General features: G+C 51.4%; 1 long non-coding RNA gene across 3 annotated transcripts; it reads right to left on the bottom strand.

Moving 5' to 3' along the window:
- Positions 1-13,576: 13,576 nt before the first annotated feature.
- LOC127033798 (uncharacterized) lies at positions 13,577-22,511 on the bottom strand. 3 transcript variants are annotated; one of them, XR_007769217.1, is made up of 3 exons: positions 22,375-22,511; positions 13,959-14,072; positions 13,577-13,661 (listed from the first exon to the last, which is right to left on the bottom strand). It is a non-coding gene; the product is annotated as an uncharacterized LOC127033798 (long non-coding RNA). The 3 variants fall into 3 exon arrangements; XR_007769218.1 differs by lacking the exon at positions 22,375-22,511 and adding an exon at positions 20,618-20,948; XR_007769219.1 differs by lacking the exon at positions 22,375-22,511 and adding an exon at positions 18,738-18,781.
- Between the last annotated feature and the right edge of the window lie 378 nt (positions 22,512-22,889).

The following is a 22,889-nucleotide window of genomic DNA, read 5'->3' on the forward strand; positions in this document are numbered from 1 at the left end:
TATCTGTTTATGACACTAAGACTCCAAACTGAGTCCCCACAGCGCCCCCTGCTGTTTCCTCCCAACACCCCAAACTCAGTGCCCACGGCACCCCCTGATGCCCCCCACAGCACCCCAAACTGAGTCCTCACAGGGCCCCCTGCTGCTCTCTTCCAACACCCCAAAGTGACTCCTCGCAGCGCCCCCTGCTGCTGCCCCATCCAACCTCCCACAGCGTCCTCAGTTGCCCCCCCACATTACCCCAAACTGACCCTACAGTGCACCCTGCAGCTGCCCCATCCAACCACTCACAGCACCCCCTTCTGCCCCCCACAGTGCCCCAAACTGACCCCACAGAGCCCAATGCTACTGCCCCATCCAATCTCCCACAGTGCCCCGTTGCCCCCCACAGCACCCCAAAGTGACCCTACAGCACACACTGCTGCTGCCCCCATCTGAACTCGCACAGCAACCCCCGCTGCCCCCCCCACAGCACCCCAAACTGACTGCACAGCGCCCCTGCTTCTGCCTCTATCCAACCTCCCACAGCACCCCCTGCTGCTCCCCCACTGCACCCCAAACTGACCCCACCATACCCCCGCTCCTGCTGCCCTCATTCGACCTCCTACAGCGCCCCCTGCTGCCCCCACATATGACCTCCTACAGCACCCCCTGCTGCCTCCCACAGCGCCCCAAACTGACCCCACAGGACCACCTGCTGCTGCCCCCATCCGACCTCCCATAGCACACCCTGCTGCCCCCGCACAGTGCCCCAAACTGACCCCACAGAGCCCAATGCTACTGCCCCATCCAACCTCCCACAGAGCCCCCTGTTGCCCCCCACAGCACCCCAAAGTGACCCCACAGCACACACTGCAACTGCCCCATCCAACCTCGCACAGCGCCCCCTGCTGTCCCCCCACAGCGCCCCAAACTCACCCCACAGTGCCCCTGCTGCTGCTGCCCCAATCTGAACTCCCACAGCACCCCCTGCTGCTCTCCCACTGCACCCCAAACTGACCCCACCATACCCCCGCTACTGCTGCCCCCATCCGACCTCCTACAGCGCCCCTTGCTGCCCCCCCACAGCGCCCCAAACTGACCCCACAGCGCCCCTGATGCTGCCCCCATCCCACCTCCTACAGCGTCCCCTGCTGCCCCTCCATAGCGCCCCAAACTGACCCCACAGCACCACCTGCTGCTGTCCCCATCCGACCTCCCACAGCACTCCCTGCTGACCCCCACAGTGTCCCAAACTGAACCCACAGTGCCCCCTGCTACTGCCGCCATCCGACCACCCACAGCACCCCCTGCTGCCCCCACACATAGTCTCAAACTTACCCCACAGCGCCCCTGCTGCTGCCCCCATCCGACCTTTAGTGAGGAACTCCAGGGAATTGGGTCTGCAGCTCACCAGAGAATTGGTGGGAGGAAGAAGTCAGAGGGAGATCTGTGTGTGTTAGATTTCCTAGCCTGATTTTGCATTCCCTCTGGGTGAAGAGAGAAGTGCTTTCTGTTTTCCAGGACTGGGAACGGGGAAGGTGGAATCCCTCTGTTTAGATTCACGGAGGTTGCTTCTGTGTATCTCTCCAGGAGCACCTGGAGGGGGGGGGGAAGGGAAAAGGTTGATTTCCCAATAACCTAGTCCCAGATTTGGACCTTAGCGTCCAAAATATGGGGGTTAGCATGAAAACCTCCAAGCTTAGTTACCAGCTTGGACCTGGTACTGCTGTCACCACCCAAAAATTAGAGTGTTTTGGGGCACTCTGGTCCCCACAAAAACCTTCCCTGGGGACCCCAAGACCCAAATCCCTTGAGTCTCACAACAAAGGGAAATACTCCTTTTTCCCTTCCCCCCCAGGTGCTCCTGGAGAGCTACACAGAAGCAACCTCCGTGAAGCTAAGCAGAGGGATTCCACCCTCTCTAATTCCAGTCCTGGAACAAAAAGCACTTTCCTCTTCACCCAGAGGGTATGCAAAATCAGGCTAGTACATCTAACACACACAGATGTCCCTCTGACTTCTTCTTCCCACCAATTCCCTGGTGAGCTGCAGACCCAGAGGTTTGGGCTGACCGCGGCTGCGCTGACCCAGGGGAATCCCTGGGCTGCAGGCAGAGGCTCAGAATCCCTCTCCCTCCCAGAGCAGGGGCTCCAGCCTCTGTAATTTTTCTTGTTGCCCGGCGGGGGCACCGGTGGCTGGGCAGAGCTGCGCAGCTCTGTGTAGGGCACGTGGCAGGGGCCCTGCGACAGCGGCGCAACACCAGGGCTTCGCTTCTGGAAGAAAGCCGCGACTGCCCCCTGTCTCAGCCTCCACGTCAGCCCCAGCGAGGGGCATGGAGAAGAAAAGAGCCTCAGCAGTTGTTTGGTGGAGCGGAGGAAGAAAGAGGACCCTAGAGCTCATGCATTGGGCAAGGTAAGCAAGTGCCTCCCCAAAGGTCGGCCTCAGGTGCCTGTGCTCCTGCCCGCAAGATCCTTAGCTGGTCCCTGCTCCTGCTCCCCTTGTGCCTGGACGGCTGGAGAGAACAGAAGCCTGCAGAGCTGAGCTGTCCCAGTGCCCCCAGGCACCCCCCTGACCCCAGCTCCGAGCCCAGTCCCTCTGAGCTGGAAAACCTCTGACCTCATCCCCCCAACAGCCCTGACACCCAGCTCTGAGCCCAGCCCCTCTTAGCTGGACACCCTCCTGACCCTATCTCCCCACATCCCTGAGCCCAGCCCTTGTGAGCTACCTACAGCTGGCAGCCCAGGGCGCCTCCGGGGTCAGCGCGCGGCCGCGGCAGCCCGGCAGCCCAGCAGCCTGGGGCGCCCCGGGGTCAGCACACTACCGCGCGACAGCCCAGCAGCGTGGGGCGCCCCCGGGGTCAGGGCGCAGCCGCAGCAGCCCGGGGCGCACCCGGGGTCAGGGCGGAGCCATGGCCCCCTGGACCCAGAGCCCAGCTCCCCACCCAGCCGTGGGCAACAACAGCATCACCCCCAGGCAACGACAGCCCATTGCTACCAACTATCACAATCACTCAGCAACTGCCCATTATGTAATTGCAAATGTATACATACCATTACAGCTTTTAATGTTTTTAAATAATGTATTTAGTTTATTTTCAAATTATTACAAATTAGTTTTTAATGTATTTCACTAGTTATTTTTTACATTTCCTAATGCATGTTACTATAGTATTGCAAATGTTTTATGGAAGGGGCCCCCGATTTTGCTTTGCCCAAGGCCCACTGAGTCCTCTGGGTGGCCCTGTCTGAGTTTTAAGCCCTGCTGCTGTGTTTTGTCTGCAACAGGCAGGCCTAAGCCTGTGAGAGACCCCAATAGCAGCTGCCTGAAGAAGTGCTTGGGGGAATCATGCAGAAGGAGCGTGATATTTGTTTGAGTTCTCTCCTCATGGAGGCTGTGCTCCACTTGGTGCAGGACAGCAGTCTCAGCAGGACTCTAGGCCCAGCACCTTGCCTCAGTTTTTAGATTTGTAGTGCACCCATCACCGGGCTCAGTCTGGCACCGGTACCCCTCACCAGTGCCCAAGAAGCAGTCAAAAAAGTTGGATGGGCTGGTTAGCTTATTTGTCATGCTGTTGCTTGGCCACTGTAGAGACCACTGAATGCATAGTATTCCTCTATAATATTCTGTCCGGAGCAAAATTGGCACGTTATGAGGTAGTGCCTGTGAGGGACGGGTGTCTGTTTATGTATCCAGCCATCATGTCTTAGGTCTTCTGCGGGGGGAGCTTTTCCATCTTGCTTTCATTGGTGACATCTGTGAAGCTCTGGTAGACATCTATGAAGACAATACTCTGACAGGATCATCTGGCAATACATCACGAGTTGATGCAAAGGCTCTTACAAAAGCCATTTCTAGTTTCAAGTTTCTTGTTTCTCTTGTTTTGTGGTATGACATATTGTTTGAGATCAACATAACTAGCGAACAACTTCAGGCAAAAGAATTTGATACATGTGATGCCATTAATCAACTTGGAGAAACCAAGAAGTTTCTTGTGGGCCACAGAAGTGACGCAGCCTTTGAGAAAACATTGGTAGATGCAGGTGAACTTGTGGCGGAGTTGGATGTACCGGCACTTTTTGAACCAGATCCAATCCGTATTAGAAAGAAGAGGAAGCAGTTCACATATGAAGCAGATGACGAACCTTTTTATGATCCGAAAGAAAAATTCAAAGTGAACTTTTACTTTGCAGTCATTGACACAGCAATACATTCGGTTGAAGAAAGATTCACACTGATGCAGCAAATTAGTTCAGTATTTGGCTTCATATATGATGTTTACAGTTTGCAAAATAAAACACCAAAGCAAATTATGGAACATTGCTTGAATCTGGAGAAAGCTTTGCAAGATGGTGAATCCAAGGATATTGATGCCTTTGACTTGTGCAGTGAATTGCAAGCTATTGCAAGACGAGTCCAAAGGAGTTCATCACCGCAAGATGTATTGAACTTCATATGGGAAAATAAGCTGACAGATAGTATCCCTAAGACAGTTATTGCTCTTCGCATCCTCTTGACTCTCCCAGTTTCTGTGGCCAGTGGTGAGCAAAGCTTCTCGAAGCTCAAGTTGATAAAAACATATATGCGAACATCAATGTTGCAACAAAGACTTGTTGGGCTATCTACCTTGTCAATAGAACATGACATTGCTCACAGCATTGACTTGGAGGAACTTGTTTCTAAATTTGCTAAACTTAAAGCGTGGAAACATACATTCTAAATTATAACGTTACTCTGTGACCGTGTATTGCATATAATGTATGTGACTTGGGGGGCGGGGGCACAAGATGGAATTTTCGCCTAGGGTGCAAAATATCCTTGCACCGGCCCTGTCTGCAGCAGCCTTGTATTCCTTGAATGCTCCTTTAGCCCCTCAATCATCCAGCTGATTATTTGGCTCGCTGCTGCCCCAAGCCTTTATTTTGGCTCTCCAGTGCCTCTGGAAGGCGGCTCCTCCCTGCCGAGCTGCTGCAGCGGCCCAAGCCCGGCAAAGCCAGTGAGTGGACTCGGGGCGGAACACACCGGGGTGGGGTGGAGAAGGTTCATGGGGGAGTGCTGTGCACCCTCCAGGGGAGTTCAGGAGGCGGGGAGGGAGGAACCTGGTCTGGGGAACAGCCCCTGGACATGGCTGGCCCCTGGGGTCTACAAAGGCTTGTTGGGATTTGCTCCTCAATGAACTGAAGTGCAAGGGGTGTGAGCGCAAGGTGGAAGTTTTGCCCAGGGTGCAAAATATCCTTGCACTGGCCCTGCCTGAGGGTGTGCGTGCACCCCAGGTGAAGAACCACTGCACTAAACTGATATCTGCATTTTCATTTAATTTTAAATGAAGCTTCTTAAACATTTTAATAAACTTGTTTACTTTGCATACAACAATAGTATATAGACTTAAACAGAGAGACCTTCTAAAAATGTTAACATGTATTACCAGCAGGCGAAGCCTGAAATTAGAGTGAATAAATGAAGACTCGGCACAGCACTTCTGAAGGGTTGCTGACGCCCTGATCGAGACCATTCCTGGCAGGTGTTTGTCAAGTGCCTGACCCTCGACCAATCAATTTTTGCCCCCTGGCTGCCCCCTGGCTGCCCCCTCCTCTGATTTGCCCCCTTTGCCTCTTTTTAACCCCTCTAAAAAGCACTTGGCACAATCTTACACTTAGTAAGGGCAGGATGAAGGGCAATGGCTTCATGAGATGTTACTGAGCATACTCAGTTCACTGGAAGTAGCACCTTCCTACAGGGAGCACTTTTCTGTACTGCACCTGCGGAAGAGTTAATGAATCCACCCCAATGGGCAATAGCAGCTATGTCTGTGGGAGAAGCTCAAAAAATAAATAAATGCCAATTGACTCTCTTTTGGCAGGAGGCAGGCAAATGGGATATTCCAGCCTGAGGGATTTTCCTGGCAGATAAGATTTCCAACTCTCCCGGACCAGATGCCATTGCCACAAATGGTCTTTGCTCCAGGAGAATTGGCAACCCTAGTGTCAGATGAAAAATTTTCTTAACAGACCCTAGAAGAGGCTGAAAAGCTGAAGAAGAATCAGCTCTGGTCTGAGCATGAGCAGCAGGTATAACAGGCCAGGGGAAGGGAGGTAAAGCAACAGTGGTTGAAGCATGAAGGGACATAGGAATCTTTAAAGCATCTGGTATGTCAATATCATACGACTCCAGCTGCAACAGTGTCATAAGATTGCCTCTTTGAACTTGCAGCATTACCTCCTGCAAATGGAAACAAACTTCTTTGTTTAAGCAATTGGCTGAACAAGAAGTAGCACCGGGTGGAGTTGTGGACTCTGAAATTTTACATCGGTTAATTTTTGAATGAAGGTATTTTTTACGTAATTCTCCATTGGTAAGTTCAGCTTTCATGATCAAGGGATTGCACAAGAGTGCTTGTGATAGGTGAATTGAAAGATATGATTTCTTTTGGGAGTGTTTTAAGGTGCAAATACTTGTAATTAAAAAAATAAAGGGATCTCTGTATGCTTTGTATTCTGTGTTGTAATTGAAATCAATATACAGTAACTACTCGCTTAAAATCATCCCTGTTAATGTTGTTTCATTGTTCCATTGCTGATCAATTTGGGAACATGCTCCTTTAAAATTGCGCAATGCTCAATTCTAACGTCATTTGGCAGCTGCCTGCTTTGTCTACTGCTTGCAGGAAGAGCAGCCCATTGGAGCGAGCTGGTGGGGGCTTGGAACCAGGGTGGACCGGCAGCCCCCTATCAGCTCCCCACTCCCCTAAGTTCCCTGTGCAGCAGCTGCCTGCAGTTCAGCTGTGTCCCAGCCCCCACTGCCATGTGCTGCTCCTGCCTTCTGCCTTGGAGCTGCTCCCCAAGTTGCCTGCTTGCTGTGCCGGGGAGGAGGGAAGGAAGAGGGGGGCTAATGTCAGGGTGTCTCCCTCCCCCCTGCTCCTGCATCCTGCTTACCCCATCTTCCACAGAGCAGGAGGGACACACCAGGGCTGCAGTCTCAGCAAGCTGATCTAATTTACAAGGCGGTGTACTTAAGGGAAATGCACGTATCTCCCTCAATTACTGCTGCCTTGCAGAGTGAGAGAGTTAACCCTTGAGGGCTCAGCCAACTGCTATTTCATCATTTAGCAGTAAGGGAAATATCCCACCCTCTGGTTCCTCCACCTCAACCAAGCTTCACAATCATCATCACTGTGTACCAGGATTAAATTGTTTGTTGAAAACATATATTTTGTGTTTGTGCGTGTGTGTGTGTGTGTGTGTGCGCGCGCGTGCGCAAAATGCCCCTAGGGGTGGGGGCCAGGTCATGCCTAGCTGGAGAGGTACAGCCTCCCCCAGCTTTCCCTACCTGTCCTTCCATACAATTTTGGCACCTGATGTGGTCCTAAGGCCAAAAAGTTTGCCCGCCCTGCTAGAGAGCCTCCTACCTCTCACTCTGGCCCACGGGTTATTGAATTATTTAGCCAAAGTGCAGCATCATGATCAGAAGAGATGAGGGGGATCCTCCCATCAGAATATCTGAGACCCACATGGTTAGGGCAGTCACCTGATATGTAGCAAGTCTCTATTCAAACCCTTCCTTCCCATCAGGCAGAGCAGAGGAGAGTAGAACCTGAGTCTCCCATACGCTAGGCAAGTGCGCTAACCACTGGACTCAGTGTTCTAAAGGAGCCTCTGCCAGCACAAACTCTGGGTTTTGCCTGAACCCTGATTCAAAAGGGGGACTCAGCTCCAGCGTTGGGCCCCACAGGCATGATAGGCTTTCCACTGCTGCCTCCTTGGAGGATCCCTCTGGGCTTTAGGTGTCTGGATGCCTGGAGTGAGGCAGCAGCAGTGCCCAGGCCCAGAAGGAGAAATTTAGGATCCTTGAGAAATTTTACCGTCGAAATGTTGGTGGTGAGTGTGTGTAGGCACCTGCAGAGTTAGGGGCAACGAGGCAGAGGTTTTCGGGATTTCAGTGGCACCTAATTCTGGGAGTCAGTGCTCGAAACCTGGGCTTTAGGCATCTAAGTCCCATTGGGGAATCGAGCTCATGACGGCTTCGTGCCTCAGTTTCCCATCTGTGAACTAGGGATAACATCACTTACCATCACTGTAAAGTGCTTCAACTCTGCAGATGAAAAGTGCTATGTAAGCGCTAGGGGAGATGAGGGTGATGAAATAGCCCATGAGTCTCCACATGTCCATGACCTGCCATCACAGGGAAAGACAGAAGCTTAGATAAAGGCAATTGTTTCTCATTTTGACTCTCTGGGCTGGTGCATCCAGGACCAAGAGCAATTCCTGCTGGCTCAGCTGGGGGCACTAGACAGGAAGATTGGGAAGAAATTAAGTGAAAATGCCAGCAACTTTTCCAAGCCAATAGGTTGCCTCAACAAGCTGATCAGTGAGCTGGAGGGGCAGGGCCAGCAGCCAGCAAGTGAATTTCTGCAGGTGAGACTTTTCCAGCCACCCAGACCCCTGCACAGAGACAGGACAGCTCCTGAATCCTGGGCACTGGAGTCCAGTACACAGAGATCGCAGCAGAACTCGGTGTGTGCATGGCAGAGATGGGAATTATAACTCTTCTTTGCAGAGGTACAGATGTGCAGAGGTTAGAGATAAAAAGCCCTATTTGCTAAGAGAAGCCATGGCTTTGGGGCCAGGGCAGGGTCTCTATTTCTGGTGTTTGCACCATCCCTTCTGATCCCTGTTGATGCCTGGCAGTTACCGTTTCACTGCTTTGCTTATTTCCCTAATGATTTCCATGCAGCCTTTACTGTCCCTGAGTAGTCTTGTTTCTTTGGCCGCCTCCCTCTTTCCATTCCCAGGACAGGCTGGTTTATCCTCAGATCTCGGGGCAACCCCCTAGGGATCCACTGCCTGATTCTCACTCCTGCTCTCAGCGTTGTCAGTACAGTCACAGGCTGGTGCTGGCCTGGAGTTCAGTGGGCCGGACCCAGCCAGCCATTTTGATGCAGAACTCCCCAGTGTGCTGAGAGCTGCATTGATAACACCTGTAACCCATGTGCTCTGCTGTGCTGGGGCCTTTCCCAGATTGGATTCCGCAACTGCCAGCATGTTATGCTCAAATCACTTTGCCTGGTGCTGCTGCTGCAAACTCAGATCCCTTCCCTCCTTCTGCATTTGCTGGAAGGAGGATCTAACTTACCATGCACAGAGCAATCGCCCTGTATCCCAGAGAACGACAGCCCCACCCCACTCTGTGACGTATTAGTCTGAGCGCTCTTTTCTCTCTCTTTCCCCTCTAGGACATCAGAGGCACCTCAACCAGACATGTGGCACCTTCTCACTTCTCCCTCACACTTCTTGAGACAGGGCAGAGCTTGGACACCAGGTGAAAGCCACCTCTCCCTTCAGCAGAGTGTGGACAGGAGCCACATTTCCGCTACTTTCACTTTGTTCAAGTTAACCTTGAGCTTCTCACTCTGTGAACAAAATGGTGGATTTATCCCTCCTGTGGGAAAGATTAGGAACTTGTTACATCCCTGGGGGATTGGCTGCCTGTGGACACTAGGGATGGAATATGGGCCTTTCCGTGCTACGTTTCTGCTTACCATAGGCACTGACTTGGATTTGTCCCTGGAGGTGCTCCACCCCCGCTTTGCCCTGTTATATCTGTGGGGGTTTGAGCTCCGGGGCATCCATGGGGTCAGCACCTCTGCTGCTTCCAGTCATGGGACCGAGCAGTGATCAGGTATAAACAGTGACTTACAATGAGACTTAGCCACGTCCTGCTGTTAACGGGTAGGTCGGTAAGGCCTAAATTGACAGCAGTGGCCTAATTTTGGGGGTGTCGGTTTATCTCCTCGAAATACAGGAGTTTAAGGCACATGTTCTACCTGCATTTGCAACTGCAGCCGGAGTCAGTGGATGCTGTGGGTGCCCAGCCCCTTGGAGAACCAGCCCCTAAGCACTTAAGTCAGTACCCAAATTTGGACCCTAAATCAAAAGACATTCTTGACCTTTGGACCCAGCCCATCATTGTCCTCTGGCTCCTGGGCCGGCCAGCACAGCTGTTTGTGCCTCCTCCCGAGCAGCTGCAGGCACGGTTAGTGCTCCTGGGAGGGGCGGGAGGGAGTGGGGTTGGGGCAGGGACAGGCTGGAAGAGGAAGGGGCGGAAAGGGATAGAGGAGTGTGGCCAGGGTGAAGCTGCATCTCTTGTCCTCTGCACCCTGGCAACGCCTCTGAAGTTAATCAGCAAGCTGCTGCCAGAGAGTTCCCTCCATCCTGAGCCCTGTTGTGTGTCCTCCATGCTCTATAGGGATGGGGTAAGTGGGGGGCAGGAGCAGGGAGGAGGGGGACACTGTGACATTAGCCCCCCCTCTTCCTTCCCTTCCCCCAACACAGCAAGCAGGAGTCTTGGGGAGGAGCTCCAAGGCAGAGGGCACGAGCAGCACATGGCAGTGGGGGAGGGACAGCTGAATGTCCCAGCAATTGATAGCCTGCTGGGCAGCTGATGCACAGGGAACTTATGGGAGCTGATGAGGGGCTGCCAGTCCACCTTGCTTCCAAGCCCCCACAAGCTAGTTGCAAAAGGCTGCTCTTCCTGCAAGCAGTGGACAAAGCAGCCAGCTGCCAAACCGTTAGAAGGGAGCATTGCACAACTTCAAACAAGCATGTTCCCTAACTGATCAGCAACGGAACAACGCAACATTAACTGGGACAACTTTAAGTGAGGCGTTACTGTATTTGCCTTCTGGTTTCTCCAATCTTTCAAATGCGATCTGAACGCAGCCTAAAGTTTTCCTCTGCAACCAAGAAAGCCAGAAACTTCCTTTGATTAGAAAAGGAAATCCAAGAGTCTCACCTCACCACATGGTTCCAGGAGCTGAGGCTTTCACAAACACATCAAATACAGTGAGACTCCTTATAAAATCATGAGGGTTGGAAACACCGCAGCTTCTTTACATTGAGCCAGAGCTGCCTTAGTGTACATGAGAATCAGGCCTTTGAAACATTGATATCAGCTTAATCTAGGGTTTGTGTTGTGAATTCCATATCTCTGGACTTGGAAGGATTAGACTTTTATTGGTTGATGTCTGTAAATGTTGATTTCACTGTGCACGCACAAACCAGTAAAACAATTTACTTTGCATATTTTGACATGGGATGTTGAAAATCTGTATTTAATGAAGCTGTTACTTTTTGAATCTGTCTCTACTGTCATTAAATAGTTTTTGTCTGTCCCAAATATTGTCTGATCCCGCCCTAAATCTTCCACCACTGTGAACATTTAAAATGAGAACAATTGGAATGAGATGCTTAAAACCCAGATTTTTCTGCAACGGTGAAAGTTTAAATCAATAAATATAAAATTGCTTAAAAATAAACATCTGTCAAAATTTTATATTACAAATGAATTCTACCAAGCCTGACTATCCTGCCTTAGACACACAGCTCCTCCTCCTGCAGGCTCATCCTCACAGGGGGATGCCTCTGATTGCAGGACCAGAGCTCTAGTGCTACATGTTTCAGTGAATGCTCCAGAGGGAGCCATGGCCGCAGAGAACCCCCTGGAAAGTCTCCAGGAGGAAGCTCCACGTCCCATTTGTCTGCAGTATTTCACAGAAGCTGTCACTCTGCAGTGCAGGCAGGTCAGACAGTGCTGGGAGGGATCCCATACAGCCGTCTCCTGTCTGCAGAAACTGTGCAAGGGAGAAATGTCAGGCCCAACAGGCAGCTGGGAAACATGGTAGAAATCGCCAGTCGGCTGAGTTTCCAGGAAGCAAAAGGAGCAGGAGGGAACGGGGTGTGTGGGGAACACCAGAAGGCTCTGAAACTTCTGTGAAGAGGATCAAACTGCCATCAGTCTGGTTTGCCATCTGTCCCGGGCTCAGAGAGCTCACATGGTGGTTCTCACAGAGGAGGCTGCCCAGGAGTACAAGGTAGGGAATTGCTGTCAAGTTTAATGGGTAATAACTTTGGATTTTAGTTACAGGCTAATTTCACTGAAAGTTCCCTGACACAGGCATGACCCATCATTCAGCTCTGTAAACCCTTCATGGTATGGGAGATACTGTAACAAAATAACTGATTTGACAGAGTGGCAACAGAGGCAAGTCTTTAACCATACCTGATGTGGGAAAATGTCCTCTGAGATTCTGATGGGGATTCCTGAAAATCGTCGTCATATAAAGAATTCTACCAATCCCAAAGGATCAGACACATCACCCACCAAGTTAATGATGCTTCATTTCTTCCCCAAATACCCGCTTACAGCCAATTCTTGTTAACGAACCTTCGATTTACTAAAAGAAGAAAAGACAGTATTGGCTCAAAGGTCATTAGACATAGAAACGTGAACAGAGACCTTAGGTCAGTTTCACCACAGAGATGGTGCATTAGAATTGAAAAGAGTCCTTTTCAGAATCATTTCGTCACATTCTAGTCCAATGTCCAAATGTTCAATATCAGGGCAGTGCAGAGGGGACTGGAGATCTCAGTCTTACGACTCAAACGCCCCCTGAATAAAGCTTAAGGAGATCGGAGATAAAAGGATCAGGCCTCAGGAGTTTAGAGACACATTTTTGCAGCCTCTCGACAGCAGGCAGCCCTTGGGTGAACAATAGCTTTTGAAAGTAACCTTCTATTTCACAAACACCACAGGTAATAAAACTATACGGATTAACATCAGGTAATTATCCATAAGGCCATTCATAGACAGCTTACCACAAACTTTAAAGAGAGAGATACATACAATGACGTTATTACACCCAAGTTTAATCTAAGTGTTATTTCCCTTTTGTGTGGATTCTCTGATGAGAATCAAGGGCTGACCTCAATATGAAATTTCTCCCACAGATAAAGCACTGATGGGATCTCTCTCCGCCGTGGATTGCTTGATGTCTAACAAGGTCTGACCTCCGTATGTAACTTTTCCCACAGTCAAAGCACTTATGGGGCCTCTCTCCGGTATGGACAGCCTGATGTGCAGCAAGGCGTGACTTCTGTATGAAACTTTTTCCACAGTGTAAGCACTTATGTGGCCTCTCTCCGGTGTGGACTGCCTGATGTTCAGCAAGGTGTGACTTCCGTATGAAACTTTTTCCACAGACTAAGCATTTATGGGGTCTCTTGCCAGTGTGGATTGCATCATGTGCAGTAAGATTTGATCTGTGTGTGAAACTTTTCCCACAGTACAAACATTTATGGGATTTCTCTCCTGTGTGGATTATCTGATGTTTAACAAGATTTGACTTCCATATGAAACTTTTTCCACAGTCTAAGCACTTATGGGGCCTCTCTCTGTTGTGGACTGCCTGATGTGCAACAAGATGTGACTTCTGTATGAAAGTTTTTCCGCAGGCTAAGCACTTATGGGGCCTCTCTCCGGTGTGGACTGCCTGATGTCTAACAAGGTGTGACTTCCATATGAAACTTTTTCCACAGTCTAAGCACTTATGGGGCCTCTCTCCGGTGTGGAGTGCCTGATGTGCAACAAGGTGTGACTTCTGTATGAAACTTTTTCCACAGTGTAAGCACTTATGGGGCCTCTCTCCGGTGTGGACTGCCTGATGTGCAACAAGGTGTGACTTCTGTATGTAACTTTTTCCACAGTCGAAGCACTTATGGGGTCTTCCCACAGAGGTTCTCTGCGATTCCCCGTGCCCAGGAACTTCCTGCTGTTGATTCCCCTCCTCATTCTCACTCACTCTCTCATCAACTGCTGCGAGAGTGACAATCCAGACAGAAGTCATTGTGCTGGGGAGAAATTAAGAGGAATATCACCGAGGGAAAACCCAACATACTAAAGCTGCACAGACGGAGAAATTGGATTCTGCCTCCACTTCCCACCCAAACTTTCACAGAGAAGGAAAGTTCGGAAGGAAACTCCTGCAGGTAACAGGACACACGGAAAGCGATGTCAGTGATACCTGCTGACTGCAGCCCTGCCCCAGGGGAGATGAGGAAGGAACTAAGGGCACTTATTGAGACTAAATTTTGCGGATTTGCAACTTTTTCCTTCATTCCCCAGATGGTTTTAGTGTCAGTCCTCACCTGTGTGGGCGCCTCTCGGGATCCCTCTTTCCTCACTGGCCTAGAGATTGGGCACCCACGGCTCTTCCTCTCATTCCAGCCGGGTGATTGGGTCAGGTTTGGGAAGGGAAAATCCTGTGCAGGGAGTGAAATCAGACCAGATCAGGAGGAGTGGAGGATTGAGAGAGCATCTGTCAGAAAGGACATTCCGTGGGTAGAACCTGTTCCTGTGTTGTGTTGGGGAATGTGGAATCTAAGAGGAAGGGAACATGGTCACTGAGTCGCCCTGGGGGAGGCAGACCTCTGGGGAGGTGAGGGGAATTGTGACACACACCCAGCTCCAGTGTTAAACCTCTGCCTATTTCTAAACCTGCCGAGTCCAGAGCCCTCCACATAGCTGAGCTGTTCCCAAGGAGGAGGGAGAAGAGGGATTCTGTGAAAGACAGAGAAACAAACACAGACAGGAGAATACATGGCTTCTCCACCTTGCAAGCTAGGAGGGCTGGGTGGGGTGATTTAGTACGCACCTTAGGTTTTGACACTCTGCTCTCATTGGAGAGCGATGAGGGAAGAACCTGACTGGTGTCAGACATGCAGACCCGCCTCCAGCTTCCAATAACCAAGGGGCCAGGAATCTCTTTGTGACAGTGTATCTCGTGAGGCTTTATAGTGAGGTGCTCATAAATGTATGTATGATAAAACTGGAATAGGGGTTTGCTACATATGCCATGTAACATATCTGTGTAAAGGTTAGGATCTACTGGTTATGTTCATCCTAGTTGTGTGCAGGCACCATTTGTGTGTTCATAACGTCTGGCTCTATAATTGCTTGACTTCTAAGTAGCCTTAGTTAGAACATTTGGTCACTTCTTCGAAAAGGAATGTGCAAGTTCAATGCATAATCAGGAAGAACTTAACAGACAAAAGAGCTTGGAAGACTCCAATCCACAGAAGAACTCTACCTGAGGATGTTCAAGGTAGCATGTGTGTAATGACTGTTGCCTGCAGGTCCTGAATCATGCATGGGCAGTTGATTTGTCTATGTGATTCCGAATCTTCATTTTGTGACTGGATTCTACACAGGGTGAGGAGGGGGTCTCCACCCAGAAGAGAAAGTCTATTTAACCCCCTGGGAGACCCCTCCATTTTGTCTTCAGCTGGATAAAGAAGGAGCCTCTTCCCCACCCCCCCAGGATACTTGAAGGAAACTGGAACAAAGGACAGGAACTACAGGAGGTGTGAGTGATTGCTAGACCCAGGCTAAAAGGAGATTAGTCTGTAAAAGGGAACATTCTGGAACTGGTGAGGATCTTATCTGTATTTAGTTTGATTAGACATAGATTTGTGCATTTTATTTTATTTTGCTTGGTGACTTACTTTGTTCTGTCTGTTACTTGGAACCTCTTAAATCCTACTGTCTGTAGCTAATAAAATCACTTTTGAGTTACTGACTCAGAGTAGGTATTAATACCTGGGGGAGCAAACAACTACGCATATCTCTCTGTCAGTGTTACAGAGGGCGAACAACTGATGAGTTTACCCTGCATAAGCTTTATACAGGATAAAATGGATTTATTTGGGTTTAGACCCCACTAGGAGTTGGGCATCCGAGTGTTAAAGACAAGTACACTTCTGTGAGCTGTTTTTAGATCAACCTGCAGTTTTGGGGCAAGTAATTCAGACCCTGGGTCTGTGCTGGAGCAGACAGGAGTTTTTGGCTCAGCAAGAGAAGCTGCTGGAGTTCTGAGCGGGAAGGGAAAACAGGAGCAAGGGTAGTCTTTGGACATCGGGCGGCAGCTCCCGGGGGGGATTCTGTGATCCAACCCTTCACACTATTACCCAGTGAGGTCACCATCTGGTAGTTCTCCTGCATGACATCCCTCTATAGGGCATTCTGAGCGGAGTCCAGCAGAGCCCCCTGCCCCTGGGTGAAATACACAGCCACCTCCTCAAAGGTCACCAGCATCTGAAACAACAAGATTCCCCATCTCAGCGCCTGCTGCCCCAGCCACAATTCCACCAGTCAAGGAGGAGGAGGGACAGAGAAGCAAAATCCTCCCCCCACCCTGCTCAGAGCAGCCAGGAGGCTTCAGGGAGTGGGTAGAAAGTGAGAGCTCCTTGTCCCCCCCCAGCACACGGAGAAGGGCAGGGTCTTTTCGTTTCCCACACACCTGCCAGCCACAGGTTGATAGAAGAAGCAGAGTTCTGAGACAAGGACAGGAATCCCAATAGCTTTCCTTGGTATTTCACGGCAGCCTCTGGCCAGTTGGCTCAGGCTCCAGCACTGGCAGTCAGTTTTCACAGCCCTGCCCAGCGGGGTGTTTCCTGGTTCCAAAACTGACCTCCCACACCACCAAAAGCTCCCTAAAAATCCCCTACCTGAGCTGGCTCCATCACAGCCATTTCCCTGCCCTGTCTCCTGGAAGACTCAGGGCCAGCGCTACCATTTAGGCAGCCTAGGCAATCGCGTAGAGCACCAGGATTATTGGGTGGGCAGGTTTTTTACTGGGGGGGCAGCAGGCAGCTCCGGCTGACCTGCCGCAGGCATACCTGCGGAAGGTCCGCTGGTCCGCAGCTTCACTCTAGCGGCTTCGGTGGACCTCCCACAGGCATGCCTGCAGCAGCTCCAGCGAAGCCATGGACCAAAGGACCCTTCGCAGAAAAGCCTGCGGCCGGTCAAACGGAGCCGTGGGATCAGCACGGGGGATGGCGAAATGGCCATGTGCCTAGGTCGCGAGAAACCCTGGCTGGAGCAGATGTCACTCCCCAATTCACCCCAGGCTCTCTCCCTGCAGACAGACGCGCTGATTCTAGGACTCTGCCATGCTGGGAAGAAACCCAGTTACTTCATTACCACCCCGGTCAGACCCCCTACCCCCACATTAGAACTAACCCCACCAAGTCCCTTCTAAACCTCCCCAGAAAAGCAGCTCTGAGCCAAACGCTGGGAACAGAGCAGAATCAAAGGTGTCACTTTAGGGCACTGCCCCACGGTGTATTGTAACTCCTCTAGCTCTCCCCCATCTCCCTCAGTCAGGCGGTGCTCAGCAGAGTCAGCAACTGGCTTTTCCTCCCTCAGCTCCTTCCCTTCTTCCCAGGAGAGCTGACTGCCCCGGGGGTACAGGGAATGGAGCCGGGAAGGGCTGGGAGCTGGGAACCTCCCTCCTCACTTCCTGCTCCTGCTGCCCTTCCACTTTCTCCACTTTTCCTTTTGATCTTCCTCCCTCGCCCTGGGAGAACAGGCGACTGCCCCATTGCTGTGGGCCTTTGCTCTCATTAGGCAGCTCAGCTACGGACACCGGTAATGCGGGGGTTGAGCTCGGCTGTGCCACTGAGGGCAGCAGCTCTGGGACTCACAGATACAGGGAGCCCTTCCCTTTGTAGGCCAAACTCCCCAGCTGATCCCTGAAGGGGGGCCTTTGTGCGGTGTCATTTCCCTGCCCGGCTCCAGCCCTTTCTCCAGGTTTCTCCATCACCTGCAGGCTCAGGAGCTGGTATGGTAAGAGGGGTTCCTGCCACTGGAGAAAGTGCCCCTGGGCTGGTCTCAGAGGGGTGGGATGAAATGGGAATGTTCTGAATGGTTTCTGTGAAAACTATGAGTACTCCCCACAGCGCCCCTGCTGCTCCCACATCCGACCTCCCACAGCACCCCCTGCTGCCCCCACACAGTGCCCCAAACTGACCCGACAGCACCCCCTACTGCTGCCTCCCAACACCCCATAATGACCTCATCATGTCCCATACTACTGCTCCCATCCGACCGTCCACAGCGCCCCCTGCGGCCCCAACACAGCGCTCCAAACTGACCCCACACAGCCCCCGGCTACTGCCCCATCCGACCTCCCACAGCAACCCCTGCTGCCCCCCGCAGAACCACAAACAGACCCCACAACGCCCTCTGCTGCTACCTCCCAACATCCCAAACTCATTCCCCACAGCGCCCCCTTCTGCTGCCTCCCAACACCCCAAGGTGTTTCGCCACAGCGCCCCCTGCTTCTGCCTCCATCCAACCTCCCACAGCGCCTCCTACTGCCCCCCACAGCACCCCAAACTGAGTCCCCACAGCGCCATATGCTGCTGCCTCCTTGTCATAGTATAATTCCCAATTCTGAACCTTAGCATCCGAAATATGAGTACTAGCATGAATTCCCCTAAGCTTAAATACCAGCTTAGATCCTGTAGTGCTACCACCAATCAGGACTCAGAGTAGAGTGCCTGATAAACTCTGGTCTCCCCCAAAACCTCCCCTGAGGACCCCCAAGACCCAAATTCCTTGAGTCTCACTACAAAGGAGATTAAACCATTTCCCTTCCCCCTCCTCCCCTCCAGGTGTTCCCTCCCTAGGCTCCTGGAGAGATATACAGATTCAAGCTCCGTGAATCTAAACAAAGGGATTCCACCCTCCCAGCTTCCTCCCAGATCTTTCCCGCCCTGGGTACACTAGGAGATCACTGTGATTCCAACTCCTTGAATCACAACACAGAGAAAACAGGTGGGTTCCGCTTTCTCTCCCCCTCCCTTCTCCTTCCCTGTTAAGTACAGACTCAATTCCCTTGAGCCTCAACAAGGGGAAAAATCAGACAGGTTTTAAAAGGAAAACTTTTATTAAAAGAAAAAAAGAATAAAGAAAATCACTATGAATTCAAGATGGAATATTACAGGGTCTGTCAGCTTATAGAAACAGGAGAAAAAGCCTCCTCCAGCAGAAATACAATTTAAAATACTTCCAGCCAAATACACATTGGCAAATAAAGAAAAACAAATAAACAGATCAGACCGCCTTTCCACCTTTATACTTACAAAATTGGAATAGAAGATTAGAGAGCCTGTAGGTACGTGTGGTCACTCTCAGAGCCCAGAGAGATCAAAGCCAAGCCCAAAAAACACAAATAAAGGCTTCCCTCCACCAATATTTGAAAGTATCTTGTCTCCTGATTGGTCCCCTGGTCAGGTGTTTGGTTCCCTGTTTGTTAACCCTTTACAGATAAAAGAGACATTAACCCTTAACTATCTGTTTATGACATTAAGACTCCAAACTGAGTCCTCACAGCGCCCTCTGCTGCTGCCTTCCAACACCCCAAAGTGACTCCTCGCAGCGCCCCCTGCTGCTGCCCCATCCAACCTCCCACAGCGCCTCCAGTTCAACCCCCCACAGTAAACCAAACTGACCCTATAGCGCACACTGCAGATCCCACTTCCAACCACCCGCAGCACCCCCTTCTGCCCCCCCACAGTGCCCCAAACTGACCCCACAGAGCCCAATGCTACTGCCCAATTCAACCTCCCACAGCCCCCCTGTTGCCCCCCACAGCGCCCCAAACTGACCCCAGAGCATCACGTGCTGCTGCTCCCATCCGACCTTCCACAGCAACCCCTGCTGACCCCCACAGTGCCCCAAACTGAACCGAGAGTGCCTCCTGCTACTGCCCTCATCAAACCTCCCACAGGACCCCCTGCTACCCCCACACAGCGCCCCAAACTGACCCCACAGCACCCCCTGCTGCTGCCTCCCAACACCCCATATTGACCTGACCAACTCCGATACTACTGCTCCCATCTGACCTCCCACAGCGCCCCCTGCGGCCCCCACAGAGCACCTCAAACTGATCCAACCATGCATCCTGCTACTGCCCCAATCTGACCGCCTACAGCGTCCCCTGCTACCCCCCACAGCGCCCCAAACTGACCCCACACCGCCCCCAGCTACTGCCCCATCCGACCTCCCACAGCAACCCCTGCTGCCCCCCGCAGAACCACAAACAGACCCCACAACGCCCTCTGCTGCTACCTCCCAACATCCCAAACTCATTCCCCACAGCGCCCCCTTCTGCTGCCTCCCAACACCCCAAGGTGATTCGCCACAGCGCCCCCTGCTTCTGCCTCCATCCAACCTCCCACAGCGCCTCCTACTGCCCCCCACAGCACCCCAAACTGAGTCCCCACAGCGCCACATGCTGCTGCCTCCTTGTCATAGTATAATTCCCAATTCTGAACCTTAGCATCCGAAATATGAGTACTAGCATGAATTCCCCTAAGCTTAAATACCAGCTTAGATCCTGTAGTGCTACCACCAATCAGGACTCAGAGTAGAGTGCCTGATAAACTCTGGTCTCCCCCAAAACCTCCCCTGAGGACCCTCAAGACCCAAATTCCTTGAGTCTCACTACAAAGGAGATTAAACCATTTCCCTTCCCCCTCCTCCCCTCCAGGTGTTCCCTCCCTAGGCTCCTGGAGAGATATACAGATTCAAGCTCCGTGAATCTAAACAAAGGGATTCCACCCTCCCTGCTTCCTCCCAGATCTTTCCTGCCCTGGGTACACTAGGAGATCACTGTGATTCCAACTCCTTGAATCACAACACAGAGAAAACAGGTGGGTTCCGCTTTCTCTCCCCCTCCCTTCTCCTTCCCTGTTAAGTACAGACTCAATTCCCTTGAGCCTCAACAAGGGGAAAAATCAGACAGGTTTTAAAAGGAAAACTTTTAATAAAAGAAAAAAAGAATAAAGAAAATCACTATGAATTCAAGATGGAATATTACAGGGTCTGTCAGCTTATAGAAACAGGAGAAAAAGCCTCCTCCAGCAGAAATACAATTTAAAATACTTCCAGCCAAATACACATTGGCAAATAAAGAAAAACAAATAAACAGATCAGACCGCCTTTCCACCTTTATACTTACAAAATTGGAATAGAAGATTAGAGAGCCTGTAGGTACGTGTGGTCACTCTCAGAGCCCAGAGAGATCAAAGCCAAGCCCAAAAAACACAAATAAAGGCTTCCCTCCACCAATATTTGAAAGTATCTTGTCTCCTGATTGGTCCCCTGGTCAGGTGTTTGGTTCCCTGTTTGTTAACCCTTTACAGATAAAAGAGACATTAACCCTTAACTATCTGTTTATGACATTAAGACTCCAAACTGAGTCCTCACAGCGCCCTCTGCTGCTGCCTTCCAACACCCCAAAGTGACTCCTCGCAGCGCCCCCTGCTGCTGCCCCATCCAACCTCCCACAGCGCCTCCAGTTCAACCCCCCACAGTAAACCAAACTGACCCTATAGCGCACACTGCAGATCCCACTTCCAACCACCCGCAGCACCCCCTTCTGCCCCCCCACAGTGCCCCAAACTGACCCCACAGAGCCCAATGCTACTGCCCAATTCAACCTCCCACAGCCCCCCTGTTGCCCCCCACAGCGCCAGAAACTGACCCCAGAGCATCACGTGCTGCTGCTCCCATCCGACCTTCCACAGCAACCCCTGCTGACCCCCACAGTGCCCCAAACTGAACCGAGAGTGCCCCCTGCTACTGCCCTCATCAAACCTCCCACAGGACCCCCTGCTACCCCCACACAGCGCCCCAAACTGACCCCACAGCACCCCCTGCTGCTGCCTCCCAACACCCCATATTGACCTGACCAACTCCGATACTACTGCTCCCATCTGACCTCCCACAGCGCCCCCTGCGGCCCCCACAGAGCACCTCAAACTGATCCAACCATGCATCCTGCTACTGCCCCAATCTGACCGCCTACAGCGCCCCCTGCTACCCCCCACAGCGCAACAAACTGACCCCACACCGCCCCCAGCTACTGCCCCATCCGACCTCCAACAGCAACCCCTGCTGTCCCCCCACAGAATCCCAAACAGACTCCACAGCACCCCCTGCTGCTATCTCCCAACACCCCAAACTCAGTCCCCACAGCGCCCCATGCTGCTGCATCCTTGTCATAGTATAATTCCCAATTCTGAACCTTAGCCTCCGAAATATGAGTACTAGCATGAATTCCCCTAAGCTTAATTACCAGCTTAGATCCTGTAGTGCTGCCACCAATCAGGACTCAGAGTAGAGTGCCTGATAAACTCTGGTCTCCCCCAAAACCTTCCCTAGGGACCCCCAAGACCCAAATTCCTTGAGTCTCACAACAAAGGGGAATAAACCATATCCCTTCCCGCTCCTCCCCTCCAGGTACTCCCTCTCTGGGCTCCTGGAGAGATATACAGATTCAAGCACCATGAATCTAAACAAAGGGATTCCACCCTCCCTGCTTCCTCCCAGATCTTTCCCGCCCTGAGTACACTAGGAGATCACTGTGATTCAAGGAGTTGGGATCACAACACAGAGAAATCAGATGGGATCCCCCACTTTCCCTCCCCCTCCCTTCTCCTTCCCTGTTAGGTACAGACTCAATTCCCTTGAGCCTCAACAAGGGGAAAAATCAGACAGGTCTTAAAAGCAAAACTTTTAATAAAAGAAAAAAAGAATAAAGAAAATTACTATGAATTCAAGATGGAATATTACAGCGTCTGACAGCTTATAAAAACCGGAGAAAAAGCCTTCTCCAGCAGAAACACAATTTAAAATACTTCCAGCCAAATACACATTGGCAAATAAAGAAAAACAAATAAACAGACTAGACCGCCTTTCCACCTTTGTACTTACAAAATTGGAATAGAAGATTAGAGAGCCTGTAGGTACGTGTGGTCACTCTCAGAGAACGGAGAGAACAAAGCCAGACCCAAAAAACACAAACAACGGCTTCCCTCCACCAAGATTTGAAAGTATCTTGTCTCCTGATTGGTCCCTGGTCAGGTGTTCGGTTTCCTGTTTGTTAACCCTTTACAGTTAAAAGAGACATTAACCCTTAACTATCTGTTTATGACACTAAAACTTCAAACTGAGTCCCCACAGCGCCCCCTACTGCTGCCTTCCAACACCCCAAAGTGAGTGCCCACTGCACCCCAATGCCCCCCACAGCACCCCAAACTTAGTCCTCTCAGCGCCCCCTGCTGCTGCCTTCCAACACCCCAAAGTGACTCCTCGCAGTGCCCCCTGCTGCTGCCCCAACCAACCTCCCACAGCGCCCCCAGGTGCCCGCCCACAGTACCCCAAACTGACCCTACAGCGCACCCTGCAGCTGCCCCATCCAACCACCCGCAGCACCCCCTTCTGTCCCC

This window comes from Gopherus flavomarginatus, chromosome 13 (assembly GCF_025201925.1).
Source record: "Gopherus flavomarginatus isolate rGopFla2 chromosome 13, rGopFla2.mat.asm, whole genome shotgun sequence".
Lineage (NCBI taxonomy): Eukaryota > Metazoa > Chordata > Testudines > Testudinidae > Gopherus > Gopherus flavomarginatus.